At 37.0% G+C, this 14,494-nt stretch overlaps 1 protein-coding gene across 1 annotated transcript in view; it reads left to right on the forward strand.

Annotated features, from left to right (window-relative positions):
• Window positions 1-2,737: 2,737 nt before the first annotated feature.
• LOC150090364 (histone deacetylase 4-like) overlaps window positions 2,738-14,494 on the forward strand; it is a 449,332-nt gene continuing 437,575 nt past the window's right edge. Inside the window, exon 1 of the mRNA XM_090389832.1 lies at window positions 2,738-2,938. The gene's annotated coding sequence lies outside the window, so the exon portion shown is untranslated. The remainder of the gene's footprint in view (window positions 2,939-14,494) is intronic.

Below are 14,494 nucleotides of genomic sequence, written 5' to 3' on the forward strand. Positions count from 1 at the left end.
AAAACGTAGAGTGGCTGTTCTCTATATTTAAGGGGTTTGTGTAGTGTTGTTTCTTTGTGTGAGAGTGTGCTCGCTGCTTTTTTTTTTTTTTTTTTTTGGTATAAATGAAATATGAGACACCGCTCTCTTCTTGAGCAAAAATATTGGCTGTCTGAATATGTTCATACACGCTGGTGATGATGATGGCTCGTTGGCTCAAAACGTTATGACCACCCCGTGTTTTAGCAATCTATTGAGTTGTCTATTGAGGGTACATAATTTATTGAAAAAATTTCCGAATAGTTTTTTAAATCGGCGTATTTAAAAAAAATAATAATTTGTTTCATGCAAAACGGTAAAATCTCCTACAATGTTAGTGTTATAAATATGCACTGGTGCGTACAAAGCTTTAAATAATTCAGTACATTATACAAGGCATCACAATAATATCAAATAATTTAAAAACAGTAATAAAAACTAATTTCTAGGACTATTTACTTTGAACACTGATATCACTGATTTTAAAAGAAACCCACTATACAGTACTGTAAAAATGTATCCCATTATTAGCAGTCACTGATTAGGCTATACGCAAAAATTTAAAAAGGGATTGGTCTTCACCTGTTAAAAGTTGACCTATTGGACAACAAAACAAAATCTCTTACATATAAAAATAGTGCTGATGTATTTCCCTGAAATCATCAGGAAATACAGCAGAACAATTGTTTATCCACAATTAATGTACTCATAGGAAGCATGGGCATCTGCTGCCCAAACGACCAAAAAGCCTCTCATGGTGTCTGAATATAGGCTACTTAAGTTGTCTACTTGGAAACCCGATCCGCCTCCTGAAAGCAATAACAGCATTAGTAAATGCAATAGGGTTTTTCACTCCTTTCCGACCTTATTAATTCTCAGAGCTAGTCATCACTGTGAAAATAGCTGAAGAATTCCTCTCTCAGCTTTGAGGCCTGTCCCAGGATTGAGCCTCGAGCATATTAGACTAATACATCTGACTGACCATTTCTTAATCCCCTTTCAAATATTGTCTCGGGTCTGCAGCCTCAACCTCGATACTGACCTGAACAAGTTAGCGATTGAGAAAAACTACAGAAAGGACATGTTGTCTATGCAGCATTCACAATTAATCTGGTCAAGCCTTGTTTTCAACACACTTCTACACGTCTCTGGAATGAAATTCTAGAACTGTTATGGTGCTAGCAACATATCGCATTTTGACCAGTTAAAGCATAACATGTGTGTGTACATAATACATCTTTATATATTTTCTTAAACATATACTCGCTGGCCAAAAAATTATAAACTTTTTTCAATTGGCGTCAACAGATAAACGTGTGGTATGCAAACGTAAGTTGTCAGATGGCATGATCACTCTTTCCATGGTATCTGATAAATACCATGCACTTTCCTAGAGATACTTAGTCTATTGTTGGAGAACGTTTAGCAGGAGCTACAATTGAAAAAAAAAACACAAACTCTGGTGTCGAAAGAACAACCTCAAAAGTATATGAGTGGAAAACGAAAAGAGAATGCAGCTGCAAAAGGAAGGAATTGGCAGAAAGTCGCTACACAAAGAACTTCAGAACAGAAGGTCAGTGTGTAGCAAATGACTGAAAGAAAAAAAGATCATGTGGTCTAAGGTGTTTCGATTTACACTTTTTTGCCACCATTATTAGGGTGAAAGTATGGCATGAATCTCACGAAGCCATGTATCTAGACTATCGTCTAGAATGGCTTCTAGGAACATTTCCAAGATTTCCAACGCCTACCTGACCGCCTAATTTCCAGATCTGAATACAATTGAGAATGTATGGGATATGTTGGAAAGTGCAATCCGGCTTTGCAGTTCTCTACCGACCATAATACAGCAGATAACAACTAATCGATGGAAGAATTGTCAAATATGGAGATATACCCTTCCCAGACACCGAATGGAATCCATTTTCACAACGATTGTAATTCAGGCAAAAGGTGTTTCCTACTAAATGAAGGTTTCTAATTTTTTAGCCAGTGAGTGTATTCGTCTATTTGAATATGCATAGAATTTTCTTTTATCGTCTACTCTTTAAGCCTCTTTTTCATTTAAATTTCTAATGTAAATATAAAATTATTCTCTTTAAATGTTTGTCACTAAGTATTGGATCTACTTAGTATTTCTTTCTGCGTCGGATCTCCTTCATTTTAAGGAGAAAAACACTAAAAATACTGTCTCTGAATTCTATTATTTAACTGGAAAAAAAAATAGCAAATAATAGCGACCGTTCTGTTCCAGTCAGGCATGCTTATTGTGCTCCCATCAGCAACTTAATTATCAGTCCAACAGTTTAATTGCCAGAACGTTCCTGCCAAAATAAATATCCAACGTGGAATGCAATAACCTAAAGAAACTAATAATAAACCTCTAATGCTTTTGTTTTTATAAATGTTTTAAAAAAACGTATCATAATATTCTGATTCTAGATCTTTGTAATTTAAAATAGTTAAATTATTAATAAATGATGAATTATTAATAATGATAAATTATTAATAAATGATAAATATGATCGGAAGAAAATGAATCTGATTTTTTATCTTACACACCAAAGTGATGCAATAAAAGATTCTCCCTAATTTTATTTCACCGAGAGCTCAATCCAGCGACCCTGAAATTAGTTTATCTGTTTACCACTACGCGGCGCTCAGATCACTTGTAAATTAAGCTCGCAGTCTTTACTAAACACACCCACTTGTAGTGAGAATGTGCGGTGGAGGATTCGTTGGAGTGTTTTTCTTTGATGTTGTTTTGGTGTCCCCTCTCCAGTACCAAGTGTGTTTGTGTTCCATCTGTGACTTGTAGTTCCACTCTAAATCATCTGACACTCTCCTGGACCACTAACAGAACTGGGAAGGTTATTGAGCGGTCGAAAGATTTGAGACGCTTTCCTCGCCGCCAGCCAAGGTGAGTTTTCCCTTCCGCTGCATATCTCACTGGCTCACTTATGTTGTAATGTAACTATACGGAGCCGTCCCTGGAACACGGCCACTTACAATGTCGTTAGCGATTGCAGCAAAATTGATTATGGCAACTTTTGGTTGCTTTACAGTTCACTGCTTTTTGGGAATAAAGTGGCGATAATTATAATTTTCTACCGTTTGCTGTTTGGTACGAGTGTTCTGGTTATTTGGTAGGCATGTCAGATTTCCTTAGTAAATAAGGTCACATCCGAGAGGAAAGTTCTGAAGCATGTTGACAAAAACAACACCAACAAAAAGTGGTTGGACCAGCTGTTTCATCTAATTACAGCGCCCTGCTATACCAATAAATATAAATTACTAACATTGTATTTTTATGTTTTTAGGAAGCACTCGTTAAAAGAAACCATTCGTTAAAAGAAACGCAAGATCGTCGTCTGCCGTGCTTGAAAGTGAACGCGTCGATTTAATTTTGCAACACGTGCGTTCCTTGCTCGGACTACACGCGCGCATCAAAGAAATCTTTAATGCGGTCATGCGTAGATGACGTTTTTCAAATGTAAATCACGTCTTTAATTTAAATATAGATGTAAATAAATAAATATTTTATTATTCCACCAATTAATGTGATTTATGACAAGCGATTCATATTTTACATAAATAGAAAGCGAAATAAATGGTGTAAATTTATGTAATATGAGTGATGTGTCTATCTGTAGTCTGATATGAATTACTTCCCCCCCCCCCCCCGAACCAACATGGGGATTATCTTTGGTCATGTTTGTTGTTTGTCAGTTTTATTAGAACATTTGAAATGCTGAATTTTCGGAAATTGTTTTATTTATTTATTTGTATGAAGTGTCTTAAAATCTCGTAGAATCGGGTTTATTATGTTTGGTTACTAAAATAAACATTTATATGCGATAATTATGCCACACTTCAAAGAATTAGAGGAATATCTTAATCAGTTATGCAGAATTAGTAAGGATTTTGGACTAAAGATGAATATGGCTAAAACAAAAGTAATGATGAACAAGTATGCCACTGAAAAGGGATATAATTATTGAAGGAGCAGTAATTGAAAAGGTGGATTCATATACTTATCTGGGACAAGTCAGCTGTAATGATAAATGGCTGGAACTCAAGAGAAGAATAAATTTTGGATGGATAGCATTCACGAAATATAGTCACATACTGAGGAGCAATATCCCAATTTGTCTGAAACGTAAAGTAATGAACCAATGTATACACCTCGCCATGACATGGAAGGGAAATTTGGGCACTCACCGAAAGAATGGAAGAGAAGCTGAAAACTACACAGCGAAGAATAGAACGAATTATATTAGGAATCAGACTGTTTGATAAGAAGAGAAGAAACACATGGATTAGGCAGCAAACACAAGTATAGGACATTATCAAAATTAAAGAACTAAAATGGTCTTGGGCAGGACACATAGATCGAAGACGTGATAACAGAATGGTACCCAAGAGGAGGTAAAAGAAAACCTGGAAGACAACAACGGAGATGGACAGATGAAATTCAAAAGTTCGTGAGTAGTAAGTGGATGGCCATTGCGTAAAACAGAAGGAACCGGAAAATTGCTGGAGAAGCCTTCATCCTGCAGTGATCGAAAATGACTGATGATGATGATAAATTATGCCACATATAAATCTTAGCTATTCATTTTAGAGATATTTAAAAAAAACAATTATTATTATTACATTTACATTGTGAATTTTTATAAAATTCACAGAATTGTGCACTGACGTCAACGTGCATTTTCAATATTGTTAAGGGGTTACTTGCAAGATAGGGAAAGTGGATTTAAAAGTAGTCCCGGATGAAAATTATTTACGAGTTACAATTCAGTGAGACCTGAAATTTTCCATGCTGTGTAGACAGGCGGCTAAAAAGCCACATGGTGTCCTGTTTATGATATGTAGGATCTTCGCAAATAGGGAAAAGGATGTCATCATACTGTTATACTGTTATATAAGACGATGGTGAGACCGCACTTAGAATATTGTATTCAGGTCTGGAGGCCACACTTGAGAAAGACAAAGAAAGGGCTCAAAGAAGAGCAACCACTTTGGTGAAGGATGCTAATCGATGTCCGTAAATGAAACGACTTAGAAGATGCGGACTACAAAGCTTGTCAATTACACATCTTAAGGGAGGAATCTTTATAAGGCCCTGAATGGAATCACCAAAATGAATGAGGGAGGTATACGTTGACTGATAGAAAAGAAAACTGGGAAAGCACAAATACAATATTCTGGGGGGGGGGGGTAATAGAAGGTTGAAGGCGGAGGGTTTGTTGGAGTTAAAAGCGAAATTGGATAGCCCCTTTTTTTGGCGATGGAGGAGGTATGACTGATAGTGTTTTTTTTTTTTTTTTTTTTATAATTTTTTTGTCAGATGAAGAAAAATCCGCATAGTTTAGTCATTATAATACTAATATTTTTTCCTGAATTTCTTTCCTATAGTGCTCGTCTTCCGCGTATGCAGAAATCGATTTTCACAGCATTGACTGCCACTGAAGTGTTTGCTGGAGACATTGGTTTTATTACGGCGAGGTTTGGAGGGATGAGACTAAGTGACAAGTGAAAATTAAACTAATTTCTGCTGTTTACTCTGGGTGCCCTTGATAATATTTGACGTTGAAGGAGTACCCATCCTTCACGTGATAAGTTTTGAGTGTGAGGATATATTTTACTTTACCGTATGCCTCCTGGTCTGAAGATCAAGGTTAGTGATTCATGTCGTTCTTGAGATGATAACCGGGTTGCCTCAAATCCACCATCTCAAGATTCAGAACTACATGGCGAGGACCTTTGTTATAGCATTCTGGCACTGATGACCATATCTCTGACTCATAAAGGGGCTGCGAGAATAGGTAGAAGACATGCCTTATTGAAAGTCATAGGTTAAATTTCTATTGGTAATACTCGTGATCTCTTGACCTACCTTCCACACTGCTGATAGGTTTCTCTTTTCGTATGCGCCAGTTGGTGATGGAAAGTCAAATGCTCGGCCCACATTAATCCCAAATCGGTATGGAACGTTACCTTTTGTATGTTCAGATTATTTATGACAATTTGTGTATTATTCTTTATTTTCTTCTTCGTTATAGCAACATTTTTCTTTTAACCACGATCTACTCTGGGTCATTCGATTCAATAAAGAATTTTAGATCGTCTGCATAACTTGTGAACCCAATGTATGATACCAAAAACGGTTCTAAAATAATTGTGAAAAGTGTTGTCGATATACCTTCCTACCCTATGGTAAGCCGCCTTCAACAACACAGGAGACACTAGCTTCACAATTAAATATTTTACGTTCCTCAGTCTTTGGATGTTGTTAATTGTAACAAGGGTGGCATTTTGAAGGATGAAGTATTTTTCGGAATGATCATCAGGAAGTTCATTGCAACGCCATCTAAAGAAAATTTGATATCATAAAATATCACACCTAATTGCGATTGCCCACGTTAATTATCCTGCACAGCACGTTGAGATTTGTTGATGGCGATCTTTTTTGAATAATACTGTTGAAGTTCTGTGTAAGAATCATTGATTTGGGCAACTATTTGGGCTGTATTACTTTCTCAAATATCTTTAGCACTGAGAATGCGATTGCTCTAGGTCTGTAATCTTTTGCTGGTGTTGGGTTATTTTTTTTTAGTAACAGTTTTATGAGATCCTCTCGCCAGATGTTTGGTATTATCTCATATTTTTTGATCTTCTCAAATAGCTTCAGTGGTATATCTATAAGTCGAAAAAAAACTGTCCTATTAGGGCCACCCAAGAACTAACTTATATATCCACGTGTAATATGGCCTTATATTGCGTGTGCTCTATGGTCGATTTTCCTGTTTTTCTGGATGAAAAACCGAGTTTCCAGTAGGGTGAGATATTGCCAACCATTCCCGAGACCGACGAATTCCGCAAACAGGTGAAAGAAGTTCCTCGTGTCATTGACGGGATTCAAAACCCGGGCCTTTTCATCACGGTTGGTTTGATACTAGAGAGCTATTACGTGCTCGATAATCACGGTTGGTGTAGAGCGGTGATCATAACAACTGTGGTTCTCTCGAAGACATGTATCAGTGAAGCGTATTTTTAATTTAAAGAGTGTTGGAATTTATTAAGGTAAGCTCAGATTGATTACATGGATAATTCAGTCTTTGCTAAGCCTGAATTTTTTTTTTTTTTAGCAGAGGATTTAGCTTCTTATTTTATGGAAGATATGGTTTTGTATTCCGAAATCCGTATTGATTATAATAAAGTTTTATCCATTCTTTAAAAGTTTTTTTTCATCCATATTATTTATGTTTGGTGTGTGTGGTGCAATACTTCTACCTTGATTTGAACTTCAGTGCAATTTCACATTTAGATCTTCTTTAGCTACAGGGAAATGGCTCTCTGCTTCTTATATTCTTCTGGATGAGCTTTCTACCGTGTCGTCTTCTATTTTCTAAAGATGGTACTGTTACTACGATGTTGTAGTGTCAACAATGATTTCTTGTTGTGGCTGAGTTACAACTGTCGGTAAACATTAACAAGAGGATCCTGAAAATGGCTCCTGTGTTTCGAAGGATGTAGGATAACCTTTCTCCTTCTGACCGTCGAGTCTAGCGTAATGGGTACCATCATCCCCCCCCCCTCCGCCAGAAACGGTTTTTCATTCAAAAAGACAGGAGAATGGATTGAGCAAGCTCAATTCTGATGGAATTCTTCCTTGCTGAGACTGCACACATGAGGGGACACAAATTCAAATTAAGGAAAGATGGTTGCAGAATAGATGTGAGGAAGTTTGCCTTTGGGCAGCAGGTGGTTGTTGGAACAAACTTCCGTCTGTTGTGGAAGCTGATAGCTTGAATATATTCAATAAAGAACTAGACAAAGTATTGGAGGGGATGAATAGGTGAAATGGATTTTATTTTATTATATATATTTTTTTAAAATTTTTTTTTTTTTTTTTTTTTTTTGACATAGATACAATATACCGATGCCTTAGATGTTTTGGCCTAAAGCAAACCAAATAATTTATATCTGTAAATATGAATTTTCGAAGGTAAAGCTTCTTTTATGCATGCCTTTTTAGAGCAGAATTTTTCACCATCAGTGTGGAGGTAAGCGAACTCTTTATAGTGTCTGCTAGAAAGGATGTATTTAAGTTATCTGAGTAATTGCACTTTGAGTTTTGATTTTCTCCTGCAGTTCATCGTTGCTTCTTTTCCGGGCCTTATCTAGTCTTCGACTTTTAGTGTACAATTTAAAATTTTATTGTACGTTTAGTGCCCAATTAAAAACTTGGCAGGTTTCGAGACATTTCCCGTGATTAACATGATCAATATATGCTAGGATGTAATGTTCCCAAGCCTTGGAACAGGGATGAACTAACAAGCAGGAATTAAAATAGTACACAATGAGGAAAGTAGTTAGGCACATTCTCTATAACATTACAGGAAAAACGTGACGCTTCAAAACCGAGACTGGTTCTTTGGACACGTGGAACATCACAAAATGGTAATGGTGAATTAATATTAAATAGTTATTTATGTATGAATTAAATTAATAAATTCCAGTTGATATGTTACTTTTCATCCCGTAGGGGATTATCCTTTATAAATAAGCAGTAACCTTGCTTACTTTTATCAGGTACTCGCTTATCTTAAACTATCCAGGAGATATAGGAGTGATATTTGAACCGAAGCTGCAGTACTATATCTTGAAGCCCTTCAGATGAAAATATAAATTGAGATGGATAGTAAAGCAGCATTTACTTCACATTCAAGATGCTGCATCTTCCATCAGATACGTTCGTTTAAGTCAGATGATTTATCTCTCAGTCCTGTATGATTCAAAAATCTGGACTTCAACTTCCGAATCCACCCTTCACAGCATTCAGTCAGACGAATATTGGCTGAGCAGATAGTTATCAGCTGTTATTTTTTTATATACTTATGTAGTATTCTAAAATTTACTGTAATTATACACCAGAGATTCAAAATTTCGATGTGAGCCGTAATGGCCTTTCTCCTTCTCTTGATGTAAAACCCCTGGCTATTAGTCGTGAAGGGTAATGTTAATGCACTGAAATAAAGGTTTATTAATTAACGTGATTCTACTCTGATCTTTAAATCCAACTGAAACTAGTTTTTAAGGATTATATGAAAATGTGTAGAAAATATAAGAAATTAAGGACTTTTACTTCACTGATGACTACAAGTCATAATTGTTAAACCGAAACAACGGTAAGTTTATTGATTTAAGTCGGATATTCTTAGTCAAGACAAATTAATCATTAAGGGAAGTATGGAGAATCTGTACACTTAAGGAACAAGGTGAACCAATCGACGTATGAGAGGTGCATGTTCAAATTACGTATCGTATTTTGAATACATTACGACTGCAAAATACATTATGGCTCACATCGAAAATGTTCAAAGTTTTACTCTGCAATGCATGTTTAATAGCTGATGTTATTTCTGGGCAAAATTTGTGAGGTAAAATAATAAAAGAAGCTGGAACATGGCAATTTCCCATCCCAATTTACTGCGAAAATTTACCCCTTAGCGACATTATTACGCTCACATAGGGGTAATTGTGTGTGCTTTCAAAGTAAGTAAGCTTCATAGAATAGAATGATTTAATAGATAAAAACAACAAATTGACCACAGAACACACGCGATTTACAGACATATTGAACACAGAAATTCCCTCATGTCCTTTTTTCGTACATACATTATAAAATAAAAAGTATTCTCAAAGAATATGTAGCCCTCGATAAATAAAAGTATTCTCAAAGAATATGTAGCCCTCGTGGGTAGCACAGTTAGCATAATCGCTCTCCTTCCCCACACCGGGTTTAAAAGACATGCATTCGAATCCCGTCAATGACGTGTGGAAATTTTGTGAGCCTTTTCACAACGTGGCTGAGTTAGTCCATGCTTTTTTTCTCCCAGAAACTCTGGTTCTTCGTCCAGCAAACAACAAATTGACCACAGAACACACGCGATTTACAGACATATTGTATACCGCACAATATAGCTTAAGTTGCTAATACGCCTAAAACCTCATAACTACCAACCAAAGGATATATGCACATTTTATTCCTGAATAATACCAAATGTTATACATTTGGCGTTCATTTCCGTAGAGGGGATAAAAAAATTACATTAGGGCAAGAGTCGATGTGATTCTAAGAATTCGATGGGACACGATGCCTTTGTATAATAATAATACAATTCCGGATAACTCTGCACAAGTGCTGGTTATTCCCAACCTGGATTCGCAGTATTTTTTTCTAAAAGACTTGCAATATAGTCACGCCACGTAAGCAACAGGTGTCAATATGGTTACTTGAAATTATAGAACAGGTATAAAAACACAAAAAAAAAAATTAAAAAAAAAAAATTGTGCCGTCTTCCACTTATTCGACCCGAGATAAGAACCGGTGCCACCAAATGGCAGCAAACAAAGGCTGGATCTCTCTTACCACAACTTTGACGACCAACTACTTCCGCAAATCTCTAAACTCAGTTCCGATCACTCTTCAGCGATGCTTGACTTTCAGGTAGCCTCGATGTTTCTACAAGAGAATAAAGAAAAAAAACCGAAACTAATATTTTCAACTAAATTTCTTAACGGACACCTTTTCACCGGTGATTATGATGGTTGTAATAATATATACGCACTTCATAGTGAGGAAGTGACGTAGGGTCTTTCCCACATGCGTGGTAATTTAGTATATGTATTGCCACCGCGGAGCTTTTAAGCCCTTGTCGGTATCACAGTTGGTGGGATCACCGTCTTCCCCACACCGGGTGAAAAACGAGTTCGATGATGAGGAATTTTTATGGGCTTCTTTTAGAACGTGGCTCTCAGGCGAGGGTAGCATGGTTTTCCCTCCCCGGAAACTCGGGGAGGGAAAACCATGAGGTCGATTTTCAGCAAACAGAAAATCGACCTCAGAACACAAGCAAGTTACAACAATATACACGGAGCAATATGGCCTTAGTCGCTGATGCTCCTACAACTCGATAACTTGGAAGCTTTTAAGTTCGAGGATGATAGGCATGTCCTTTCTGCCGTACATACATAACCGAGGCAGGCTTACCATAACACGATTTCATTACCTTCAACATCATACATACATTGATATATTCGATGGCTTGTTGGATCATTAATCAAATAAAAGTATCGAAGTGATGGACGAATCCAGTAGACCTTGAATACGCTGAAGTTCTTCAATAATTGCATCAATTTATGACACACACACACTGACAGTAAAATAAGTAATGTAAACAATCTCTGCATGGAACAACTATTTTATTTTGTTATGAAGCCAGTAGGTCATATACAATTCTGTGTAGGGACGCCAAAATAAAGATACGTTACATTATCATTTGTTTCGAGGCTGGCGAAGAAAATGTTTCATTTCCTTATTAAAATTGACTCGTTGAACAAGTCATAATATCACTATTATTGTGATTAAATCAGTTTGTTTATTTACTAAAAAAATATAAAGTATCACCGCTGAACAGCCTTTAGGTATGAAGGAATCCATATTTGGATCAGATCCAGATGTGATAATTAAACATTAACTCGTATTATAGCTCATAAATTCTTTATTCTAAACATAATGTTGTTAAAATATTCATATTAAAATAAATTAAATGTTATTTACAATTTTCACAAAAGTTCAAAGTTAATTGTGGCACGTAAGCTGAGTGGTTACTTTATTAGGTGTACAATTAGTATTAGTAACGGCCGCATGGTGCAAGAAAGCCTATGGCTTATGCTGCACCAGCCAAAAAACAAAAAAAAAAAATCCGAACAAAACAATGATAAAATAAATAAATAAATAATAATAATTAAATAATAAAAAAAAAATAAAATAAAATAAAAAGGAAATTAAACCTATCATCCTATGCGCTTCCCTTACCCGAAAGTACTATCCAGATGAGATTTGAATTTCCCCAAACTGTCGGCCTCTACCACCCATGAAGGCATTTTATTCCAGTAATTTATAACTCGCTGGCTAAAATAGAACTTCCTGCAGTCCAATCTAAACATTTCCCCCCGTAACTTAAATTTATGTCCCCTAGTTCTAGCATCATTTATAATCTTGAAAATTTTGTCCTCATTCATTTTACTGATGCCTCTCAGAGCCTTAAACACCTCAATCAAATCTCCTCTAAGGTGTCTAGTTTCCAAACTCTGCAACCCACATATTCGAAGTCTTTCGTCATAAGGACGCCCTTTTGCCGATCTCACCAGGCGAGTTACCCTTCTTTGCACCCTTTCAAGAAGCTCGATGTCTTTCTTCAGGTGCGGTCTCCATACTTGAACACAGTATTCCAAGTGTGGTCTAACATAAGCCTTATATAATGGGATTATCACGTCCCTATCTCTACTTGCAAAAGTTCGATAGATCATCGATAGGACACCATGGGCCTTCCTTGCAACCTGTTTACAATGCTCAGAGAATTTCATGTCTGACCGTATCGTAACACCCAAGTCCCTTTCCTCCAGTACTGGGTTTAGTTGAACTCCACCAAGTGAATAAGTTTTTTTGGGATTACTGTTTCCCAGGTGTAATACCTTACACTTTGTTGGATTAAAGCACAGCTGCCATTTTTCTGACCATTCCTGAAGTCTATCTAGGTCTCTCTGAAGAAGCTCAGCTTGACAGTGATCATTAACTACTCTACCAATTTTAACATCATCTGCAAATTTAGACATCACGCCCTCTATCCCTTCATCAATGTCGTTTATGAAAATTAAAAACAACAGTGGTCCTAATACTGATCCTTGGGGAACCCCACTTCTTACATCAACCCAATCTGAGGAATAGCCATTTATCACAACCCTCTGCCTCCTGCCCTGAAGCCATCCTTCTATCCATCTAAGGATTTTCCCAGTGATTCCAACCTGTTCCAGCTTATAAAGCAACCGCTCATGTGGGACTGAGTCAAAAGCTTTGCTGAAATCTAAATAAACAACCAACCCTTTCATGAGATGGAATGCTCCTTCAGGAATATTTTTGTTGTTTAATGGCACAAGGGCTGCTAATGCCATATCAGGAATATTATCACCTGTTCGTACCATGTATAATACACCAAATGGGTAGATACATAGGGATACTATTTGTGTATAATTCGGAGTAGAGATCTGTAACTGTGTAATTTGCAACAACTGTGGGAAGCAGCTAAGCCAACAGGAGCCAATATCTGTATTTTTCGACGCCTCATGGCGCCATTTGTTCTGAGGAAAAAATGGGGAACCAATCAGTATTAGGAAGGTATATCTAACTTTGGTTAAAACATAAACTGCCACATGATAATGTGTCGTGTCCGATGGTGAACTTTTTTTCAGTGTGAGATTTGTGATACAAGCCCGTATAATTCCAGTCAGTTTAGAACTACTCATAAGATGGGAAAATGTCTGTGATAGAACTTTCATTCTCTGTGTTTTACCATACCTCAATTCTATCAACATCAGGATTAACATTTTGCATACAGTGATAGCATTTGTTGGGAAAAACCACTTACTTTTCTCCAAGGGGTTGAGTTTTAGTGACCACGGCGCGTTAAAGGAATTCTATTTCGTGAGCCCGGAATAGCTTGCTGATATTCGCGTGTCCATCCAATACGTTGATAGCTAAGAGAATATTTTTGTTTCCTCAGATGACAAACTATTTCCCTGGGAAAACTGGTAGGTTTGCAAATAAGACTAACTTAAAGATTGTGAATAACTGTGGGAAGCTGGAGAATTCAACGGGAGACGAGGTATGGTAATAAAGTTCTGCACTGGTGTTGTTGCGGTCACGTTCGATGAGTTTGAAAATAAACGGAAGTGGTGTGTTGTAGTTCAAACTTCCTCCAACAGATGGTGGAGGAAGGGTTGAGAGGGTTGCAAGTAACAACCAGTTTCATTAGTAGCATTCACGTTCCGTGTCACGATTTTGCGATGGAGCAACGGATGAATATCAAATGTTTCTTTAAACTTGGAAAACCCTCAACAGAATCGTATGAAATATTAAAAACTTTTTATGGTGATGAAACGTTAAGTCGTATTATGTGCTTGATTGATATAAGCGATTCAAAGACGGACATGAGGAACTTCTCGGTGATCCAAGAAGTGGGCATTCGTCAATTTCTCGAAATGAGGACAGAGTTGCAAAAGTTCGGGAAATTGTGGCAAGAACTCGTCCTTTTTCCTAAATCTTCATGCAAAAGATTTAGGGAAAAGGAAGGTATGTGCAAAAATTTGAACTCTACCGCCTCAGGGATGAGCAGATGCAACGAGGAGTGTCATCATGAGAAGACTTCATCCACCCTTGTCAAGACAATCCTAATTTCCTCGATTGTATTGTCACTGTAGATGAGCATTGGGTATTTCAGTACAACCCAGAGACGACGCATCAGCGAATGCAGCGAAGACTTCAAGATCATCACCAAGGCCCAAAAAGTTTCGCTTGCAGAAGTCCAGGATCAAGACGATGCCGATCGTGTTTTTCGACAAACAC

This window comes from Mastigoproctus giganteus, chromosome 2 (assembly GCF_048544385.1).
Source record: "Mastigoproctus giganteus isolate SK-2022 chromosome 2, ASM4854438v1, whole genome shotgun sequence".
In the NCBI taxonomy this organism is placed as follows: domain Eukaryota; kingdom Metazoa; phylum Arthropoda; class Arachnida; order Uropygi; family Thelyphonidae; genus Mastigoproctus; species Mastigoproctus giganteus.